Below are 15,717 nucleotides of genomic sequence, written 5' to 3'. Positions count from 1 at the left end.
GTTTCCCCAGTCAAAATGGCTATTATCAATAAATCAACAAACAACAAATGCTGGCGCGGATGTGGAGAAAAGGGAACGCTAGTGCACTGTTGGTGGGACTGCAGATTAGTGCAGCCACTATGGAAAACAGTATGGAGGTATCTCAGGAATCTGAAAATGGAACTACCCTATGATCCAGTAATTCCACTCCTAGGCATCTACCCGGAGAAATCCAAAACTCCAATTCAAAAATCTGTATGCACTCCTATGTTTATTGCAGCACTTTACACAATAGCCAAGATATGGAAACAACCAAAATGCCCATCGGTAGATGACTGGATTAAGAAGCTGTGGTACATTTATACAATGGAGTATTACGCAGCCATAAAGAAGAAAGAAATCTTATCATTTGCAGCAACATGGATGGATCTAGAGAACATTATGTTAAGTGAAATAAGTCAGAAAGAGAAAGACAAGTACCATATGATCTCACTTATATATGGAATCTAAAGAAAAGACTATGTGAATGAACTAATCAGAGTCAGTTTTGGGGACGCAGAGAAAAAACCGAGAGTGGTTAGATGGGTGTGTGGGAGGGGGTTGGGGATAAGGGGAAAGGTGAAGGGATTTGGAAGCAGCTGGTAACCACAAGATGGCCTCAGGGTTTTTCTTTTGAAAATTAATTTGGGGAAGGTATTCTATAATGTTGTAAAGATTTTGTTGGGTATCCGATGGACATGCGTCCTATTTGGGAGACCACCTCAGGGATACTGTGGATACCTGATCATGGCATTGTACATCAGAAGCTAAACATTAATGAATGCCAACTATAATTTTATATATATAATGTGATGGTTCAGTGTGAGGTCGGAGGGATAGTGGATGGGGGGAGGGGGGTTCACAGTATGAGGGATATAAATGATGAACGTCTAAGTATTACCTTGTTTTGTACACCTGAAACTAATAAATAAATTAATTTAAAAAAAAAAAAAAAAAAGAAAATATTTCTATACTCACATCACCCAGGGATAGCTATAGTTAACATTTTTGTATTCTCTACATTGTGCTTATAATAATATTGTTGTCATCAAACTGAAAAAACTTTGTAATCTGATTTTTTAACTTAATAAAATTATTAAAACATTAAAAAAAAAAAAATTGATACATGTCAAGAGCAAAACTAACAAGGTAGGCGGTTAGGGAGTAATGGGGGTAACGGTAAGGTGGTGTGTTTGTGAGATATTTTTCCTCAAAGAAGAATATAGCCAAGTGACAAGCCAAACAATGTAATGGAGTATCCATGACATAACTTTTCAAAAATTATGTGGTTGTAACTCAAACCTGGAAAACAAAGGACCCTGTGGCCTGTCTGGGGCCATTGACTTAGAGAATGTCAATCTAAGCAGAATTCATCTATGCACAAAGAATCAAGACATGTAGTGCCCCTATAAAATGCCATATGCTTCCCATGGAATCTTTGTGTTTTGTCATCTGTGTGACTTACATGAACGCCTCCCACTTACCATAGCATTTAGGTACCCATATCAATGGCCTTCACCACTTTAATTCTCTCTGTGCAGGCCATGGGCTTGCCTCTTTCAAGGGTTAGCAGTCTTTGAGAGAACAATTTGAAGGTTGGAAGTGAATTTCTTGTCTTCTGCTTAGATTGCTTAAAACATGACTAATTGACATAACTTGACCTTTCTGGTTTTTATTGTTGTGACTTATTAAAAAATGTGTCCCTTTTCCCAAAGGCCTCTGGGCACAGGCACAAAAAATAGAAATATTTCAAATTAAATTAAAACCAGAAGATGAAAATTAAAATACTCTCATAAAAGAAACAGAAAGATGCCAAGTAGCATTACTGGAAGGAGAAAACTAAACCAAATGGATAAAAGTTCAGTGGATTTTTCATCTGTTTACAAGGAGGACTTAGTCAAAGTAGATGTTAGGGTAATTTCCTATAAAACCCCTGAAAAACTTTTGCCACTACTTATTACCATGTTTCCCCGAAAATACGACCTAGCTGGACAATCGGCTCTCATGCGTCTTTTGGAGCAAAAATTAATATAAGATTAATATAATAATTAATATAATTATTTTATAGTAAAATAAGACTGGGTCTTTAATATAATATAATGTAATGTAATGTAATATAATATAATATAATATAATATAATATAATACTGGGTCTTATATTAATTTTTGCTCCAAAAGACGCACGAGAGCTGATTGTCTGGCTAGGTCTTATTTTCGGGGAAACAGGGTATCATACCAAATCAGGGGACTAGGGCAATCTCAGGCAGAAATGGGATCTAAATTATAATTCTTTTCATAGTAATGTTGGGATGTTGCATAGCCCTTGGACTGTGGGATCTCACTCATTTGCACGTCATTCTTGGGAGGTGAGAGATTAGCCCTAAGCATCATTTACATTTCTCTTTGGAATTCTAACTCCTGCTGTCAGCTCAGCATAGTATGATTCTGCTTGGAAAGCAGTGCTGCTCATGTGTGGAGAGGAGGTATAATGTAGACGTTAAGACCATGGATTCTGGAGCTAGATATCTGGGTCTCTAGCTCAGCTTTGCCACTTACCTGTATGATCCTGGGCAAGTTCCTTACCAGCTGTGTGCCTCAGTTTCCCCATCTGCAAAATGTAGACATGAACACCAGTGTGTCCCATGGACTTGTGAGGACTAAATGAGTTAAAATATATAAACCTATAGGAAAATCCGTATGAAAAGCATTATAAATGTAAGTCATTATTATTACTTACACTTCTGATTGGTTAAAGATTACTAACAGAGTGATGCGATCTTTTCCTTTCAGCTATCCACATGGGCCTGCCCTTCCCCAGGAACCTTAGGTGTTCACTATTTACCAGAGATTGTAACACTCGTGAGCACTGTGCCTCACTGTCCTGGCTGAGTCTTCTTAATGAATACTCCTTTGGGCAATAGCTGGTTGTACAGAGGTTACCAAAGTATTTTGAGTATTTCCTGGGTAACAAATGATGCGTTAAGAATACTAATCTGACAGTTCCATAAGTGAGCAAGAAATAAAGACTAGTGAGTACATAATTATATTAGTCTACATGTGGAAAAATAAAGGTTAGAATTAGGATGGTGCAATGTAGTAGGGATAGGCATTTAAAAGTTTTAAGTGCTTTTAATCTGATGTGTGTAGTTGTGATTTTCTTTTTATTTATACCTCTTGAGATATATAACTTCTAAGATCTGTGTTAATTATTTCTTTCCCATGTCTCTCTCATCTCCTTTTGAGACTTTAATTAGTATGGTGACCTTCTTACAGGATAGTCTATATTGTAATTTTGTTTTTACATTTTCCACCTGTTTCGTTCTACTTGTTTTATCTTAATATTTTCCTTCTGATTTATCTTCCAGTTCATGGATGATTTCCATAATTGTGACTAATGTGCTGCTCAATCAGTCCATCAAGTTCTAAATTTTGGTTAGTGTATCCTTAAGTTATAGAATAGCCATAGGTTATTTTATTTTTATTGTTTCCAGTTCTCTGCTAAAGTTATCAATCTTATTATTGTTTTTTTAATTTCATTGAACATTTCCAGAGTTATTTTAAAGGTTGTATCTATTAACTCCATTATATGAGTTATAGGGGAGAGGTCTGCTTATATTGTGTATTGTTTCTCTTGTGTTCTGATCATATTATCTTGTTCCTTATGTGCCTCTCACATAAAGACATTTATAAAAAATTAAATACCAGATGTCACATATGCAATAGTACACAAGTAATTTGGTGCCTCATGTGATGTTATTTTCATCCACATAGAGTTTACACCTATTTCTGGCAGGCTTCTATGAGAAATAATATATTCACTCACTTTAATCAATTTTCAGGGATTGAATTGACTCAAAGCTGGGCTTCAGTCCCTGGAAGATCTAGTCTATTTCTAATTCATGCTTAGTCTTGGAGTCCTGGGGTCTCAACCCTAAGTGTGGGGTGTTTACAATTGAACAACTTTCTTGCAAGACCATAGATCGCAATTTTGATTCCCTGAGCTCCACCAGCCCATCCCACCCCCACCTCTTGGTATTCCCGTTTATTAGAAGAACAGAAGATTCTTCTAGGGAAAAATAGCTCCATACAAGGTATGATGAAAAAAATACAGTGAATGCTTAAATTTAAAAAAAAAATTGTTACAGTAAAAGACACATTGTCATTAACTCCCCTCAAAATACGCCCCCTTGTTTTCAACACACTTATCCCATCATTCTTGCCACTTTCTGAACAGTTTTGGAAGTCTTCTTTCATGGATGTCTTTAATTGTGCTGTTGTGGCTGCTTCAATATCCTGAATCATTTTGACATTGTGGAAGAGCCAGAAGTTGCACGGTGCCAGATTTGGTGAATAAGGTGGATGAGGACATACTGTAACATTTTTATTTGACAGAAATTGCTGTAAACCAGAAGCAGTGTGTGACACGGAGCGTCGTCTTGATGGAAGATGATTTATAGCACACTTTAAAACACACCTTCTCTCAACCATAGCTCCCACCCGGCTGAGTGCATTGAACAAGTTGAAACTTGTCACACACTGTTACTAAGATTCGATGTACCGCTTCCCTCATTGAAGATCCCTGCCTTTCTGTTGGATGGCACTCGGCAGCAGCATTCACTGTATTTTATGATCATACCTTGTATATTGGCTACCAACTATGATTATCCTTCTTCTCTCAGATATTGGCCCTACATTTCTTAGTGCCTTGTAAATGCGGCAATGCCTTTGAGACTATTGAAAAAAATACTTTGTCATTATTTTGAAATTGTACTTAACAGAAGGTTTAGTGTGAAATATCTAGTCTGGCATTATCAGTTTGAATGTGGATAATTTGGGTGAATTATGGTGTTCCTGTTAGAAACATGAAATTCTAATGTGGGACTTGGTTTAGGGAAAAGACTTTAGCACCCTATTTTGAATTCATCCATACACTCACGTAGAGTTATCCAACAGTTGGTTTGAAATACAGGACAGAATCTTGATAAATATATCATCTGATTCTTGCACTACGTACTGCCCATGAAGAAAAATATTGACCAAAGCAATTATCTGTTGCTCAAAAGTTCCAAAATTCAGAAAGACTGGGTGACCCCTTTATACTGATATTGATCGCTCATGAGTTTGATGCTTTGCTTTATCTGTTATATAAGCTCTTTTAATAGTTTTTAGATATTCCAATTTAAAAATGAGGAAACCTAAACTTTCTGGTTAAGTCACTTGCAGGAGGTTATGTCTGGAAAATGGTGAAACCTGAGGATAAATCTTGGAAGGTCTATCTGATTCTCAAGAACTTGCTTTTTATATTACTCTATTTCTGCTTTCTAGGTTTGGGACAAGATATTATCATCAAACTCTTTGAAATGTCCAAATAAGGAGCACTAAAAAAGTGCTGGCATGGAAAGGGCCCAGAGGCAAAACCACCCAGTAGCAACAAGCACACCCAGGAACCAGATCTTGGTTTCCAATGCCATTCTCCAATGAAAGGAACCAGGACTTCTTGGAGAAATGGCTGATTCGAGGGCTGGGGCAGGGAACATACAAGGTAAGACTGAAGCATCTTGTGGTACAGAAAATAAGGGAGTGCTTAGAAAACAAACTGACGGAGGTATGTCAAGGGAACACAAGAGTCAATGAAAGAGCTCCCAATGGCTACTTAAACAATGAAATAAATAATATATAGTATTGTTTTATAACCCAAAGTATAAAATAAATAATCAGGAGTCCTGTTATGGACTGATTTGTGTCCCCCGCCCCAAATTCTTACGTTGAAGACCTCACACCTGATATGAATGTATTTGGAGACTGAGCCTTTAAGGAGGTAATTAAGGCTAAATGAGGTCATAGGACTAGTGTCTTAATAAGAAGAGAAAGAGAAACACCAGATCTCTCTCTCTCTCCCTCCCCCACCCTCCTCTGCCCTCCCTTTCTGCATGCGACAGAGGAAAGGCCAAGTGAGGCTATAATGAGAAGGCAGCCAAACAAAGGGGAGAGTCCTCACCAGAAACCAACTCCACTATTACTTTGATCTTAGCTTCCAGCCTCCAGAACTGTGAGAAAATAAACGTCTATTGTTGAAGTCACCCAGACTGTGGTGTTTTATTATGGCAGCCCTAGCAGACTAAGACAAGTTCATACTGATATAAATAAATATTTGAAAAACATTATTCAATTTATGGGGAGAAAAGACAAATTCCATACAGAAGAATTTTTTAAAAATTATTTTATGGACACTGCCCCTTTAAGAAAGCGGAACATAACCCCTACCTTTAAATGTGTACGGTACAGTGACCTTCTTTCAAAGAGCATAGTATGGATAGGGGATATAAATGTATGGAAGATTAAGATCCCATCAGTGGTAAATCATATTGATAATGTAGCCTTGATATGATGTGATGAGAATGGCACTTTACAATTCTGGTCTTCCTCCCGCAAACCATAGTCCCAGTCGAATGAACAGAAAAACATCAGACAAACCCAAATTGAGGAACACTCCACAAAATATGTAATCAGTATTCCTCAAAGTGTCCAGGTCATCCAAGAGAAGCAAAGTCTGAAACACTGTCACAGTTTAGAGGATCCTAAGGAGACATGATGACTAAATGTGATGTGGTGTCCTAAATGGGATCCTGGGACAAAGGACTAGGTAAACACTAAAGTCATTTAAATATGGTAAGAGCTTTGATTAATAATAATGTATGCATATGGGCTCACTCATGGTAACCAAAGTACCATACTGATATAAGATCTTAATAACGGGGGACACTGGGCATAGGACATACATGGACACTATCTGTACTATTTTTGGTGCAAGTTTTCTATAAATCTAAAACTCTCTATAAATGTCTCTATAAAATATTAAAGGTCTCTATAAAATAAAAATGCAGAATTGTGCATTGGCTGTATCTTCCATATGACTTCTCTTCTGTATCCTTCCTCTGAATGAGTATTCCACAGTGAATATTCATTAGCTTTATCGTGGGAAGACAGTTTAGTCCAGCTTGGTTTCTTGCACCGTGTTTGCAGTCAGTGTTCTGCCACCCCTTGGCAGAAGCCCAGGAGATCAGGAAGGCTCGGGCGTGGGGAACACCACCTCAAAAAGGAGCACGTTTATCTATCTGGATGAGAATTCATGTAGCTATCCTTTAAAGAAGCACGTGCAGTCCCTATATTTGAAACATCCCCACAATTTTATCCTTCCTGCTTTAATCGTCAATTTCTTTCTCCCTTTGTTGAGAGTCTCTGAAAATCCCTGAAGACAATATTTGCTTTTAGATGTTTTGGACTAAATCCTCTATTGTCTTTTTCCTTTGAATCCTCTTGTTCTCTCTTTTCCCACAGAACCTCCCAGCTTTTTCATTTTATTTTAAGATTATGTTACTGAACCAGATGATCCAGCTTCGTCCTTTGCTTCTCAGGCTCAAAAAGGAAAAAATGCCCTTGCTGTGGGATTTAACAAACACTTCCACCTCTTCTCTTCCAGCCCCTGTCAGCTGCTCTGTTCCAACAGCACTCAGAGTAGATCTACAACTCTGAACCCCATTCCTCCTGGATTTTAGTGCTGGCCTGCCACCAAGAACTTGCTCCAGCTGTACTGGCCTCTGATTTCCTTAACTCTTTCCTCTTCTTTACTCTAGTTTTGGGAATTAGAGATGGGGGAAAGGCGATTCATTCGTTCTTCCCACAAGTGTTTATCAACCCTCTATTCTATGCCAGCCACTTAGGTTACAGAGATGAAGAAGGCAGGCAGAGTCCTCTCCCACACAGACGTCACATTCTGATGGGTGGACACCAACTACCGGACACTTATCACTGCTGCAAGATTTATTTGCATGTGTGATTTCATTTAGTCCTGATGGGGGAGGCACTATTGTTAGCCTCAGTTACCGAGACACAGGTGCTAACTGACTTACCCAAGGTCAAGCAGCTGGTGAAGTGATGGAGATATAATTGAAATCCAAGGACTCAGATTCCAGAGTTCTTGGATTCCTAACCAGTATAATATTGGTAAAACTGTTATTTGGGTAGATAAATACTGTCCTATTTCTATCTTTCTCTTTCTGCTCTAAAAAAAAAAAAATTGTATGCTGCTTTTAAACAGTATCTGTGACATCTTATTACAATTCTAAAAAGAAAAAGCAGTTCTTTTTTAAGGAAAATAGTGCAGTTGGCATTCAATAATTGCTTATGTAGCTAGCTAGCATCTATCATTCCTCTTTCCCATTTCTATGGTGAGCCTCCCTTCCCCCGTTCTTCCCTCCCCCGATTGCAGAGTATCCAGGTTGTTCAGGTGGGATGGACCCACCACCGACTTTATGGGTAGGCTCTGATTGGCATGAACCAAACAGCCTGTGCCATCTATCTGGCCACATGATTGGTAGGGATGAGGTCAGTGCCCCAGGCATAAACCAATCAGTGATTGGCATTCTAAAGCCGCCATTATTGGTTTAGGTTTATATAAGATGAGAGATGAGGATTAGGAAAAAGGAGGTCCATAACCTTAACTTCTGCTGGCAGCCAGCGCAGGACTCAGAAAAGCACAGATAACTGGAGCTGAGCTTCTGACTGAAACACCCTGCTGTCTGCCCGGCTTCTCGACTTCTCAGTAATGTGAGTCAGAAATACTCTTGATTGTTTAAGTCACTTTGAATTGGAGTTTAATTTTACCCCAAACTATGACATTTGATACAAATAACTTTTTAAAGTATACAAACTCTAAATATTTAAGTAGATTTTTAAAAAATAAATGTCATAAAAAACTAAAACAAACAAACAAAAAACCTAAATTATCTAGAGGACTTCGAACATCTAGAGGTTATTTGCAAAGTCTGACTTATATGACAAAAGTAAGATAAAGTAAAATAAAATAAAATTCATCTAGCCCTGGTGATTCCTTTGTTTCACACATGAAGATAATCTAGAGTGTGACTTAACAGTTTGGGGCCAGATGTAACAGATGCTTAGTTAATTGGCCCATGATACGCTGGTTTCAGATTGTAGAGTCTTGGATTTTGTTGCTAAAAACACTCCTGTTTTTGACAAACAACACTGTTTTGGCGGTTTGCCACCACAAACATAGAGAGCTTGCTGAGATAAAGATTTGTGCTTTTAGTGGGACCATGAGACACCACTAGATTATAATAATGTGAGAGGCAAGACATCAGTCTGCTCGTGTTTAATTAATCACACATTACGTACTAGATTTAAAAGCACAGTTTCATTCTTAATAACTAGTAATGAAGAATGAAGATAATAATCAGGTGATTAGAACTACAAAATGCAGGGGAAGTTACATTCTACCCAAGAGTGTGTACGCTTCAAAGGACATTTCCTCCATGTCCAATTTAATGTTACATGGAGATCGTAGGCTCTTGAGATCACAAGGCCAAGACTAATTAAGAATCAGTTGAGATGAAGTAAGGCTTGATGTTGACCAAATTGGGAAGCTCAATCTGAAGAGAAGTTAGCTCTCTAACCTGAGACATCCTATTATGTTTCAGCTTCCCTGTTAGTTTCTTGTCCCAGGATGACTCTGTAGAATAACATAGTGAAGATGACAACTTTCTACTCTGCTCTTAGAACAAAATAGTAAGAAAATAGAGGCCTGCCTGGTAGTGGTAAAAAGAGACGTGGTTAGAAGATTTTATCTTCCACTTTTATTTCTTTTAACATTCACTGCTATATCTGACAGTTGAGACATGGATAGGCATAAAGCCTACATTCCCACAGGAATAAAATACATCTGGATTGCTGCTCTGTTAAAACTAATGAGGGAGAAACTTGTGTCTAGTTCAAGTAGAACATCATATGCAAGCAGCCCCTGGCCTCTGAGCAGACTGTGCCCCAGAAACCAGTTTTTATGGGTTGTATGGAACTTGGAACATATTTTTTGATGGGAACAAACGTGATTGTCGAAACGCCAGCCCACCTGGCTTGCTTGTAATGGCATCATGATGGAGCAGATAAAGCCCAGCCATGATGGTAGTGGTGCTTCTGAGGGGCAGTGTTCAGACCCCACTTGGGTTGCACTCCTACTCCCTGGCTGTAGTGGATTGGGGTCCCCTCCCTTGACTGTTCCATAGGGACGTAGCACAGTGTGCAGAAGGTTGTTGATGGGTGGGAGCAGGCAAGGACTCCATCTGGAAGGGAACAGGATGAGGGCTGGTGAGAGGGGACCAGAGCTTGATAGCCGGGGGATGCGAAAGTCAGCGGCTCCTAACAGACTACGTCCTAAGGTCTCTGCTCATGACTGCTTTCCTTTTTAAGAAGTCTTATCTTCGAGGACAACATCAAAGATGCAGAACTTTCCTAAGGTCACTTCATAGACGAAGGACACGATGGGCACATTAATTCAATTCCAAGAATTAGGGAAGGTATTCCAGGGAATCTTGACACAAGCCTGGGCTCTTCTGATACAGTGAACTCTAATTTTATTGGAAATCTCAGAGTTTTGTGTATTGGAATCTTCAGCAGTTACGGCTATCAGAAAGAAAGGTCAAATTTGAATAGCTATCAACGTTACTTTGATATAAACATCACTGTAAAAAAGGCGTCATTATAATTTTATCCTTTCATCCAAGGCAAACAAAATTCGAATTCTCATTGAAATGTGAGCAAAGTTAAAATTTTCTTTTTATTATTTGTAAATTTTCATTTAGTTTTTTAAATCAACAATTTATTTATTTATTTTTATTAGTTTCAGGTGCACAAGACAAAGTAATACTTAGACGTTTATCATTTATATTCCTCACACTGTGTGAACCCCACTTCCCCCATCTACTTCCCCTCTGACATCGCACACAGCCATTACATTTCCACTGTCTCTATTCCTAATGCTGTACTCCGCTTCTTGTAAGTATATATATACATATATATACACATATATATATATAAAATTATAGTTGGCATTCATTATTGTTCAGCTTCAGCTTCAGGCGTACAGTGCAGTGATCAGGAATTTTCATTTAGTTTTATTTCAGGAAGTACGCATTAATTTTTCCATGAAAAAACATAACTACATATCTTTTATATAATTTATGTGAACACGAACCATGTACAATGAAATTATATAATGATCAAGATTCACCGCTCTACAGGAATGAAAGTTCAGGCATTAATTATGGGTCCACTTATAATGTGATAGATGGCTTTGAAAAGAGCTGGAGATTTTCAGCAGCATCCAAAATGATGACTTTGGGAGGTATTTCATTTGAAAGTACTAAATGCCTCAGTTTTAAGATGACAAATACAAAATTTACATATATTTGTGGGGTTTTAATCTATGACTTAGCAGTTTATTAAAGAGAGATGTAGTTGTAAATATGTAATTTATAGAAACATGTGTTTATATATATTATAACATTTATATTATAGGTATTATTTAAATGGAAATATATGTAAATTACCCAAGCTGATAATATTCCCTGGTAATTAAATTATTATTTCTTGCTATGACACTTGGTCCTGATAGCTGTTAATGAAAAAAATATAATGTATAAGCTCTTTAAGATTGAGAACTCTATTTTCCACGTTCATTGAATCTCTCTAGAGACTCAATCTTTTGCTGTCCATCTTTTTATATATGTCATAATCTATTCTGCATCCTGACAGGGTCGGTATTCCCTGGGAGTCTAGTTACCTTTCTTCCTTTTTGTCCTCTTACTACTTCCACCTACTCAATATTCTACAACTCAATAGTCATTCTTCTCAGGCATTATTCTCTTTATCCTCTGCTACTCTTCTGAATTCTTTCTCCTATTCCAGTGTAATAATCTTTGCCCACTTTACCAGATTTCTGTTTATCATGGCCTTCCTGAAATTCCTTCATGTTCCAATCTCCTTTCTCAGCAAGAAAGAACCAATGACATAATCCCTGGATATGCATTGCCTGAGCACCTTCTGTGGAGGTTAGGCAGTATGCTAGTTGCTGAGGACAAGATATGCAGTCTCTGACCTCAAGGAACGAAAATCCAGGCTGATTAAGCAGCCTGGTAAGATCATCCAGGACCTGTCCCTCCACCAGGAAGAGACAGAGGTGTTGTGGCCGAGTAGTTTGGGAGTTACCCACTCTGCCACATTTACCTATCAGATATGTCCGTGAGCGTTGTATGGGTGCTAAGGAAAGATGCCATTCCCCAGTCTCCTTTTACAGAGGAGCAAGCAGATGTGCGTAGATGGTGGCTATTATAATATATGAATACATTCCTTTAAAAAATTATTCACTCTGAGCACATTCCAATTTTTCTGGCCAAAAAAAGTCCCGTTCCTTTTTGACTACTGTAAGTATGTGTGAGCTCTTGGAGGAAGATTACTTTGGACTTGGTTTAATCAGCCGATCTTAACCAGTGTTCCCTGAGCCCAGGTTGATAGGTACCAGATTCTGGGGACAAAACAGAACAAGACAAAGACTCTGCCCTCAGGCATTTGCAATCTACTGGACTGAAATAATCCAAAACACATTTTGAAGTAATTGTAAATCAGCTGCATAGTGAGGGCATATTTATCTTCCACTAATTACTAAATCAGCTGCCACCCTGTTTGTTAAGAAGGTTTTCTGCCTTCTCAGGTCGCCTAAGCATAGAACATCTCCACAGATTACGAGCTGGCCCGTTGTATCTTTACAGTTTAACTGACCACATAATATCAAAATTATGAGAGCAGATAGGGGACCCTTTACGCTGTCCCTTCCCTCATTCCTCTCAGGCCTGGTCTGATTTCCTGCCGAAGTCAAACAAGTCCTGTAGCTGGTTCAGTTTGCTGAGTGGACTCAAATTTGAAACTCCTAATTTCAAAGCCTCCAGGGTGGGAGGAGGTCCCCTGCAGTGGCTCACTCAGCCACAATCACCATAGCATCTCTGCTACCGGGGTGCATTTTATGGGCTATGTGAGGATTGCTTTGCAATCCAGAGATGGTGGTAAAGCTGACTACCCTGAACTGAGTCACAGCATATTGTTTGGCCAAATTCTTCTACAGGACAGACTGTCTCGTTTGTGTGTAGTCCTGTGAAACCCATAAAGGTGGACGTGATCCATAATATCACTGAGGGTTTTTCCAGAGATATTTTAATTCGATTTCTGGGAAAGCAAATGGTAAGCAAAAGCCTAGGCTACAGCCTTCAAAGCATTTAAAAGGGAATATCCCAGCAGAGCGGATTTGAGCTGTGTAAGCTTCCATGCCTGCCCTCACCCCTAATGCAGCCTGTCCTTTGCTCCAGTGGATTGAGAATGTGACACACGTCCCTCTATCCTCATTCAGGACCCTGTGTAACATGCCCTGGAAACAAGGATATTCTTCAAATGCCCCTATTGGGCTTCTCTTTTTTTCCAACACTGTGATTTCCAGAAGGAATGACTATCATCCTGGCCGGATTGGTATCTTATTGGTTTGGGGGTTTATCCCTACCTAGTTGTTTTAGCCACCCCTATACAACCTGGGAAAAGGAGGACACCCAGTTACGTACTGCCTATACCTGCTACTCTCTAGTGCATGAGGAGGTTGATTAGGGTGCCCACTCATCACTGTGATGGTTAATTTTACATGGTCAACTTAGCTGGGTTTTGGTCCCCAGTTATTTGGTGAAACATTATTCTGGGTGTGTCTTAGAGGGTATGTTTTTTTTGTTTGTTTGTTTTTTTGTGGTGTTTTTTTTGCCACGTTATTTTTTTTTCAATTATAGTTGACATACTATATTAGTTTCAGGTGTACAACAGTAACTAGACATTTATATAACTTACAAAGTGATCACCCAATAAGTCTAGTACTGTACCTGACACCATACAGTTATTACAGTATTATTGACTATATTCCCTATGCTGTACTTTACATCATCCTGATGATTTTGTAGCTGCTAATTTGTACTTCTTAATCCCCTCTCCTTTGTCATCCAGCCCTCCCAAGCCCCCACTCATCTGGTAACCATTAGTTTGTTCTCTGTATCTATGGGTTTGTTTCTGTTTTATTTGTTTTGTTTTTTGAGTCCACATATAAGTGAAATCATATGGTATTTGTCTTTCCCTGTCTGACTTATTTCACTTAGCAGACTATGTGAGGGTGTTTTTGGATGAGATCAGTATTTAAAGTGGTGGAGTCTGAGTAAAGCAGATCCCTCCCCACTATGTGAGTGGGCCTCATCTAATCAGTTGAAGGCCTCACTAGAAGAAAATACTAACTTGCCCCAAGCAGAAGGGAAGTCTGCCAGCAGACACCCTTTGGACTTTTACTGCAACAGCGACTCTTCCTTAGGTCTCCAGGCTGCTTGCCCACCCTGCAGATGTTGGTCTTGCCAGTCTCTCTAATTGTGCAAGCCAATTCCTTAAAATACAGCTATCTTGATCTATCTATAGCACACACACACACACACACACCCCTACACACCTACCTTATGGTTTCTGTTCTCTGGAGAACTCTGGCTAATATACTTGGTCAGCAGATATACTTGGTGGGCTACTAAGATCCTTTCACAGGGAATCCTTAGGCCCCCAAACTTTGGTGATACTGTAGCTCTAACAGTGGTAGCTTATATATAATGACCCATCCCTGACATGAAATGGCAATCATGGAAGTTGGAGGGTGCAAAAGAGAATATGGAGAAAGGGTGGTTCTTCGTAGCAATGAAGGGAGGCTGACCTCATGTACTTTGTGCCACGACAACACCCCAGCTGGCCACTGAGTCCATTTAAACATTAAATGTGACCCAACAAGATTTTTAGTGGCCTTATATATGCCATGACGTTACATGATGTTGCCAACTAGTGGATATGTCCGTGGAAGGACTGATGTAGTTAGAAGAATTTGGACATTTGGAACCCATTCTCCTCTTGATTAAACTGAAAACACCAGGAACTTTAAGATGAAATGAGACCTACCTATCAAAGAAGGAAGTGGTGGCAACAATAAACTATTTACCAGCTACTCTACCCACACTCCCAAGGAGGACATTTTCAAGGGTGGGTGGCAAAGGAGATGTTACTAATCTCCTTGTACCCTGGGCTGAACCCCTGCTGGAACATAATTTTTTCCTTGCTTTCCCTATGGGAATATCCTCCAGAAGTTGACTATGTTAATTGACATGTTTCTGGCAGTGGTCTCATTTTTTAAGGGGCTCTCTCTGCTTTCTTCTAGGGTCTACCACTCCTCCTTCTGTCCCTGCCCTCCCGCTGTTATCAGAGTTGAGCTTTCTTTTCACTGGTGGTTCTTGTTCTGACAGTGAGTGTGTACAAGCCATTGGTCTATTTACTCAGGTCTGGTCAGAAGAGTGGTGACTCAAATCCTATTGGTGTTACCTTATTTAACTTAGCAAATGAAATACTTAGGAATAAGAGAGATATGTGGCTAGGTCAAGCTGACCAGAAGAAGGCTTATCTATGATTGATTATATATTTTTAAACATTTAAAATGTAATATCTAACTTTAAATGTGTCCTCTATGACTTTCACTTATCTTCTAAGAAAGATAATCAAAATAGTATCCTTTGGGAAATGCTTGAGCGCAGATTGAAATTTATTCTTTTCTCTTGTACTTCCTAAAGTGAAATAATCCAAAACACATTTTGAAGTAATTGTTAATTAGCTGCATAGTGAGGGCACGTTTATCTTCCACTAATTACTAAATCAGCTGCCACCCTGTTTGTTAAGAAGGTTTTCTGCCTTCTCAGGTTGCCTAAGCATAGAACATCTCCACAGATTACGAGCTGGCCCGTTGTA

This window comes from Rhinolophus hipposideros (genome assembly GCF_964194185.1).
Source record: "Rhinolophus hipposideros genome assembly, chromosome: 1".
Classification (NCBI taxonomy): domain Eukaryota; kingdom Metazoa; phylum Chordata; class Mammalia; order Chiroptera; family Rhinolophidae; genus Rhinolophus; species Rhinolophus hipposideros.
This window is presented reverse-complemented; position numbering follows the sequence as displayed.